This window comes from Podarcis liolepis, assembly GCF_965112155.1.
Source record: "Podarcis liolepis genome assembly, chromosome: 13".
In the NCBI taxonomy this organism is placed as follows: Eukaryota; Metazoa; Chordata; class Lepidosauria; order Squamata; family Lacertidae; genus Podarcis; species Podarcis liolepis.
Genome location: NC_139573.1, coordinates 42,276,100 through 42,283,294, shown reverse-complemented (window position 1 = coordinate 42,283,294; position 7,195 = coordinate 42,276,100). Strand labels below are relative to the sequence as shown.

Genomic DNA, 7,195 nt, shown 5'->3' with positions numbered 1-7,195 from the left:
CAGTGATTGGATAGCTACAGAAAATGGTTACTGTTGCATTCTAGTGGAGCTCTATATAAGCAGGCTGGCTGAACCCTTCAGTTCAGTTCTGTTCTGGCCTGTGAATAAACAAGAGCTTTTTGAAGAATCGCTGTGTCATCTGATATGTTCACCCGCAACTTAACACTGTGGGTGAGGGGAGCCAAGCCATGAAGCTGGAGATCTTCGCCTCTTACGAGGACAAGCTCAGTAGTGATCAGGAAAGCAGCAGTGTGTCATCGCTGCTGCCTGGCGACAGTGAGCTGGGCTTCAACAGCGGTTGCGCCGCCCTCAGTCTAGCCAGTGGCATTGGGGCCTCTCCGCAGCAAGGCTCGGAGCATTCGCCCAGCAACACAAAAACAGCACGGGGGAAGCCTTGCATGCGTGGAAGCCTCCCTACTTGTACATTGTGCTGATCACCATGGCAATCCGGGACTCTGCCAGGGGGCACCTGACTGGCTGAAATCAACAACTACCTGATGGGCTGCTTCCCCTTCTTCTGTGGCAGCTACACAGGCTGGCGCAACTCCAACTCTGTCCCTGCTCCTGCCAACCTAGCAGTTCAAAAGCACGTCAAAGTGCAAGTAGATAAATAGGTACCACTGTGGCGGGAAGGTAAACGGCGTTTCCGTGTGCTGCTCTGGTTCGCCAGAAGCGGCTTAGTCATGCTGGCCACATGACCCGGAAGCTGTACGCCGGCTCCCTCGGCCAATAAAGCGAGATGAGCGCTGCAACCCCAGAGTCGGTCACGACTGGACCTAATGGTCAGGGGTCCCTTTACCTTTACCTGGCTTTTGCTCCAACATGGATGTGAGAGGCAGGGAGACGCTGGGTGCAAAAGCACTTCACCTCTCTGTAACCCTCCAATGCTGCCATTAAGAGCAGCGGTTCTTCTGCTCGTTAAGAGATTAATTAGGATTAATGCACAGACATATGCTGTTAATGATGGGACAAGATTAAGGACTGCCAAACCAAAACAGCTACAAGGTTGTACAGATTTATACTGGAAATATGACTTCATTCAAGTAACAAGATGGTATGTGTTGGGGGGGGGGAGCCAATCACTTCATTATAAACCCTCAAGAATGCCAAAAACTTTGTTCTTTAAAGCAAGTGAAGAAGAAAGGAGATGGGAGTACAGATATTGATTATAATGAGAAACTGGACTGTGTGAGGAAAATATTGTTTGGAATAATTATAAAAATGACTTGGAGCCTCTGCGGAGTTAATTTCTCACTTGCTCCTTGATTGGGGGGAGGAGGGACTGAACTTTGAAGACATGCCATGGCTCTTGCAGGACAACAGATCATTCTTCTGTAGATAATTATAATTGCTTTGATGGGACGTGGAGGGGAGAATTTGGAGGCCTGCCAGGGCTTTGGCAGGGCGCTGGGTGACTCCCTGCCTGAAATCAAAAGTGGAATTTTACAGCTGCAATCAGAAGAGTTGAGAACAAAGACAGAGATTTCTCCAGAGTAACTTCGAGTCAATAAAGCTGTAAGGCACAAAAGGATCAGGAATAACTAATATGAACATAATATTTGATAAAGAATTAGAGGAACAATTGATGGAAATTAAAACCTCACACAGGAAGAAGAAAGAAGAACTTCACTTGCGAATTTACAAATGATTATATGTGTTAATGCGAATTGAAGTTAATGATTGTAGCTGTGGTATAAGGTATGTGGCAATGACAAACCTAGACAGCATCTTAAAAAGCAGAGACATCACCTTGTCAACAAAGGTCCGTATAGTAAAAGCTATGGTTTTCCCAGTAGTGATGTATGGAAGTGAGATCTGGACCATCAAGAAGGCTGATGCTTTTGAATTATGGTGCTGGAGGAGACTCTTGAGAGTCCCATGGACTGCAAGAAGATCAAACCTCTCCATTCTTAAGGAAATCAGCCCTGAGTGCTCACTGGAAGGACAGATCCCAAAGCTGAGGCTCTAATACTTTGGCCACCTCATGAGAAGAGAAGACTCCCTGGAAAAGACCCTGATGTTTGGAAAGATGGAGGGCACAAGGAGAAGGGGACGACAGAGGATGAGATGGTTGGACAGTGTTCTCAGGGCTACCAGCATGAGTTTGACCAGACTGCAGGAGGCAGTGGAGGACAGGAGTGCCTGGCATGCTCTGGTCCATGGGGTCACAAAGAGTCGGACGCGACTAAACCACTAAACAACAACAACATAAGGTATGTGAGGCTATATGTGGGGCTGTTGAAGAGGATGCGCCTATGGGGCAGGATATTGTGTCTCTGGGAAATTCCATAGGCTTGGAAGTGAGTGGTGATGATGTGAAGGAGTTAGTGGAGGAGCACAGAAGAACTTCAAAACATTCTGATGGAGCAGCAACAGGTGGCAACTGAGGAAATATCTTCAGAGGACGAGAGGAGCAGAGAGAGTGTATCTACTGTAGTGATCAAAGAAATGCTTGCAAAATGGGCCAAAGTGCAAACTTTTGTTGAAAAATATCAGCCCGATAAAGCTGCTGTAAGTCATGCCACCAACACTTTCAATGATAACGCTATGTCTCACTTCAGACAAATTTTAAAACATTGGCAAAAACAATTCTCAGTTGAAAAAACTTCGGTGAGGAAAAGATCCAGGGAATCTGAACCAGGTGTCAGTGGTGTTAAAAAAAGCAAAGGAAGGAATGGCAGGAGAGGAGTCACCGATTGAGATTTTGGAAGAGGACCCCGACCCCCGACCCCCATCCAAACAATGACTATCATCAGTTCAGGTAAGAAAAAGGCACATTTTCAATTTTTTAAAACAACAAAAATACTGTTTTATTGATTTTACAGTACACTACATTGTTCATTGCTTTCATTTTATGGCTCAACGGTCTCGTTTGATGCTAAAATTCATGTTAAATTTCTGTTTTAAGGGTTGTTTTCAATTGTCTGGAACGGATTAATCCATTTTACATTACTTTCTATGGGAAAGTGCACCTTGGTTTTGGAACGCTTTTGTTTTGGAACGTGCTTCTGGAACGGATTAAGTTTGAGAACCAAAGTACCACTGCAAGTTTCTTGGCTTACCTATCTTGGGTTACTTGGACTGACCCCGGACTGCGTTTCCTGATCTTTGGACTTGGGACTTCGTTGTGTGGATTGGCTTCTGGACTTGGAGATTTGTCTTGGCACACTATCTACCAGGTAGGCCAGTGGAGCAGGGCAGAAGTGTGTGGCATCCTAGTTCAGGGCAAAGAAATGCAGGAAAGTGACTTGCACCTCTCTTCCAGCAACATCTGACCAGCCTGTGGCACACCATTCTTGGGATGGAGGAATACAAGGCAGATGTGCGCCATCACTTCCCACAGCTGCTGATAGCTCTCCTGGAGACGATTTCCAACTTCCTCTACGACCAGGAATTCCTTAAGTGAGTAGTGTGTCACAAAGGGGCCAATGGAATCCTTTCTCCTTCGACCTCTGGGGGTTTCCATTCCAGCCTAGTTTTCCAAAGGAGACTGTCCATCAGGTGGCTACTAGGGAGCAAGGATGGGGACGGAATTTGATCCTGTTTGCATGTCAAGGCAGATCTGCAGAATTCACAATTTCTGGAAAAGTTACCGTATTTTTCGCTCTATAAGACGCACCTTTTCCCTCCTAAAAAGTAAGGGGAAATGTGTGTGCGTCTTATGGAGCAGCTAAGCCTGAAGCTAGAACAGCTGCGCAGTGCTCCCTCTAGCTATTCTGGCTTTTGGATAGCCCCCGTGAAGCCTCCATAGGGCAGTGGGACGAAGGCTCCCTGCTGCCCTGCGGAGGCTTCGTGCGGCTCTTGTGGGAAGTGGGGGGAAGGGACAGAGCGTGTGCTCTGTTCCTTCCCCCACCTCCCAGAAGAGCCCCCAAGAACCGCCCTCCCTTTAAAGAGTGCACAGTTCTTGCGGGAGATGGGGGAAGGTACAGAGAGCAGCTTACCTGCGCGCAGCCTCTTCCAGGCAGGGGGAGCCTTCATCCCGCTGCCCGGGAGAGGCTTCAGTGGCTATCCCAGAAGCCAGAACAGCAAGAAGATATCCCAGAAGCCAGATCCCTCTTGATGTTCTGGCTTCTGGGATTCAGAATCCCCCCCCCTTGTTTCCTCCCCTCCAGACTAGGTGCGTCTTATCGTCTGGTGTGTCCTATAGAGCGAAAAATACGGTAACCTCTGGGGTAGCCTCGTAAATGTGGTTTTCCAGTTTGGTTCTTGGTTTTCTGGCTTACAATAATCAAATACCAAACGGTACAGAAAACAAGGATCTTTTGATGCTACCCTGCTCAGAGCAGCTGTTGGGTTCCCCCCCAAAAAAGATCCCTGATCCCCAAAGCCTGTGGCAATGACCTTCCTGGTAATACTGGTCTTGCTTTGGTTACAGAGGGGCTAAGGAGCTTCTCCATCTCCTTCTCGGCACCACTGGAGAGCAACCAGAGATGGCCATTGTAGACCAGCTTTTCCGATGGAGACCTTCAGCCAGAGGTTGTCTGCCATGGTGAAGAGGAAGAACACCGTGAGCTCCCAATGGTATGACAAACGGAGCTCAAGGCATGGGATAGGACTGTGCCCCTGTTTGCTTTCTGTGGTGTCTTCCCCTTCCTTAGCAAGATCTGGTTCTCCATTTCGGGGCTCTCGGAAAGCGAGATGAGCACCGCAACCCCAGAGTGGGTCACGACTGGACCTAATGGTCAGGGGTCCCTTTACTTTTACCTTTTTACCCAGAGTTGTTGAGCTTTCTTTAGGGGGAACTGTTGCCGAAAACCACTTGCCCACAGGACCAATGAGCGTGTATAACAAGCCAAAAATAACACGGCCAATAGCCACTGACAATCTCCAGCTAGCGGCAGCAACCAATCCCACATCCCCCCATCCTGCACTGCCCATGTATAAGACAACCCCCAGTTTTGAACTATATTTTACAGTAAAGAAAACCTCGTCTAATACATGGGAAAGTACGGTATTGATGGGGCAACAAGAGGGTCTAATGCTAATGATATTTAGTACCCTCCTAACAAAGGGGCACGGGTGGCTCTGTGGTCTAAACCACAGAGCCTAGGACTTGCCGATTGGAAGGTTGGCAGTTCGAATCCCTGCAACGGGGTGGCTCCCGTTGTTCGGTCCCAGCATTTCTGTGCAGTGCTCTGGTTCGCCAGAAGTGGCTTAGTCATGCTGGCCACATGGCCCAGAAGCTGTACGCCGGCTCCCTTGACCAGTAAAGCGAGATGGGTGCCGCAACCCCAGAGTCATTTGTGACCGGACCTAATGGTCAGGGGTCCCTTTACCTTTACCTTCCTAACAAAATCTCCTGTCTTTCCTGCATGAAACGATGAAACTACAATGAAAAAATGGCAGCCTATCAGCTGGAGTCTGAGAGGCAGCCTCTGAAAACAGGAGAATGTCATCTGCTGGGAAAGGAGCCTCACTGAAGATGACACCCGTGATGTCGACCCACAACATTCCAGTGACTTTGGGGACTGGAAACTTTTAACTGACTAAAACAGCAAGATAAAAATGTGAGCAGGACTTGAAATAAGAGCAACACTGTTTAATTATTAAGATAGGTTAAAATGCATGTGTTAATGCTGCATAGGAGAAATATGCAGCATTAAAGGGTAAACAATACTTTATACATTTATGTAGGAGTATTTGGGAGTATATTATATTGCATTTTTGTATATTATTTTATTTTCTTTTTTATATGCATCTTTGTTCTCCCCCCTCACTTCCCCTCTTCCCCCCTTTGCATCACTTTATTACTTTATAATTGCAATTATTTTGATTAAAAAATATATTTTTAAAGAGGGTAAATATGGAAACCATAGGAGGGGAGGCCAGGAAGTCAACAGATAAAGTAACTGATGGTTTATGTTACAATTTGTAATTTTTTTGTGAAAAATAAATAAGGTGGTTTTTTTAAAAAAAATAGACCCAAAGTTTTGTCTTGGCCATCCCAGGGAAACTAAGGGGGAAGCATGGTTGGTTGGAGGGTTAATGCAGTGAAAGCTGCTATCCTAGTATCTAGGTGCAAACAAAGCCTAATAGAGTGGTACCTCGGGTTAAGTACTTAATTCGTTCCGGAGGTCCGTACTTAACCTGAAACTGTTCTTAACCTGAAACACCACTTTAGCTAATGGCGCCTACTGCTGCTGCCTCCTGCTGCCGCCGGAGCATGATTTCTGTTCTTATCCTGAAGCAAAGTTCTTAACTTGAAGCACTATTTCTGGGTTAGCGGAGTCTGTAACCTGAAGCGTATGTAACCTGAAGCGTATGTAACCCAAGGTACCACTGTATCCTGAAGACACCACAGTCTTCATTCCAAGGAAACTGAACCCGGGGTAAGCACAGGCACTCCTAGAGTTTGGGATGTTCACAAGAGTCCTTTTTCACCATACTGCCCCACTTCCTCGTGTGAAGAACAGCAGATGCAGTTTCTCTCCAAATGGATCTTGCCTGCAACTTCTTATTGTGGGGTCTCAGGAAAAGCCGCAGAGGCCTGTTCTTCTCCTGTTTTTTGGTTAGCCTTGAGGCCATTTTGCTTCTGTACAAAAAACTGCCACAAATATGTGAAGACCAGATAACGTTGCTAGGCGATTTTCAAGGAAACCTCCCTCTGCCAGGCAACACTCCCCTTCAAGGTCTCCAGGCAGGGTGTCCTGTTTTGATCAGTGCAACGAACCTTGAAAGGGGGAAAGGGAGGGGGGGATGGCTATAAAAAGTATGAAAAAAGCCCGCTCTGTTTTACTCAGTTGAATAAACAAGTGTTTATGGGAATCTCCTCTATCTACGGCATTTATTGGCTTTTCAGTAACCAAGGTAGCTTGGGCCCGATTAGTGGACCCCAACACTATGGGCAAGACAAGATCCCGGGTATTGGGACTCATGAGCCAATGTAAATTATAAGAGAGAGGTCTCTGCCAAAGCATCCCATTCTGTTCACACTGGGAAGGCGGATCGAAAAGGTCCGATCACCCTGTCAGTTTGCATTTCTTAGTGCAGAAAGTATTGATCTGATGTGTAGAGATCTTTCCTATTCTAATTAATTCAAGAGGGTTCTGAGAGCTTCTCTGTGTTAAGGGAAAAAATTCTGGGGTGAGAGACTACTCAACAGCCCAGCTTGTCGGGATGGAAATCCCCTGCAGGTCTATGCGGTCAGTAAAAGAAGGAAGTTCCAGCCAAGTGATTTGGAGCAAAACAGCGGTCA

The 7,195-nt window shown here is 46.8% G+C and overlaps 1 long non-coding RNA gene across 3 annotated transcripts; it reads left to right on the top strand.

Annotated features, from left to right (window-relative positions):
• Window positions 1-567: 567 nt before the first annotated feature.
• Window positions 568-5,904, top strand: LOC310690836. 3 transcript variants are annotated; one of them, XR_014518183.1, is made up of 3 exons: window positions 568-2,761; window positions 2,909-3,402; window positions 4,376-4,802. It is a non-coding gene; the product is annotated as an uncharacterized lncRNA (long non-coding RNA). The 3 variants fall into 3 exon arrangements; XR_014518181.1 differs by lacking the exon at window positions 568-2,761 and having other exon boundaries at window positions 2,769-3,179; window positions 3,266-3,402; window positions 4,376-5,904; XR_014518182.1 differs by lacking the exon at window positions 568-2,761 and having other exon boundaries at window positions 2,769-3,402; window positions 4,376-5,904.
• The last annotated feature ends 1,291 nt before the right edge of the window (window positions 5,905-7,195 follow it).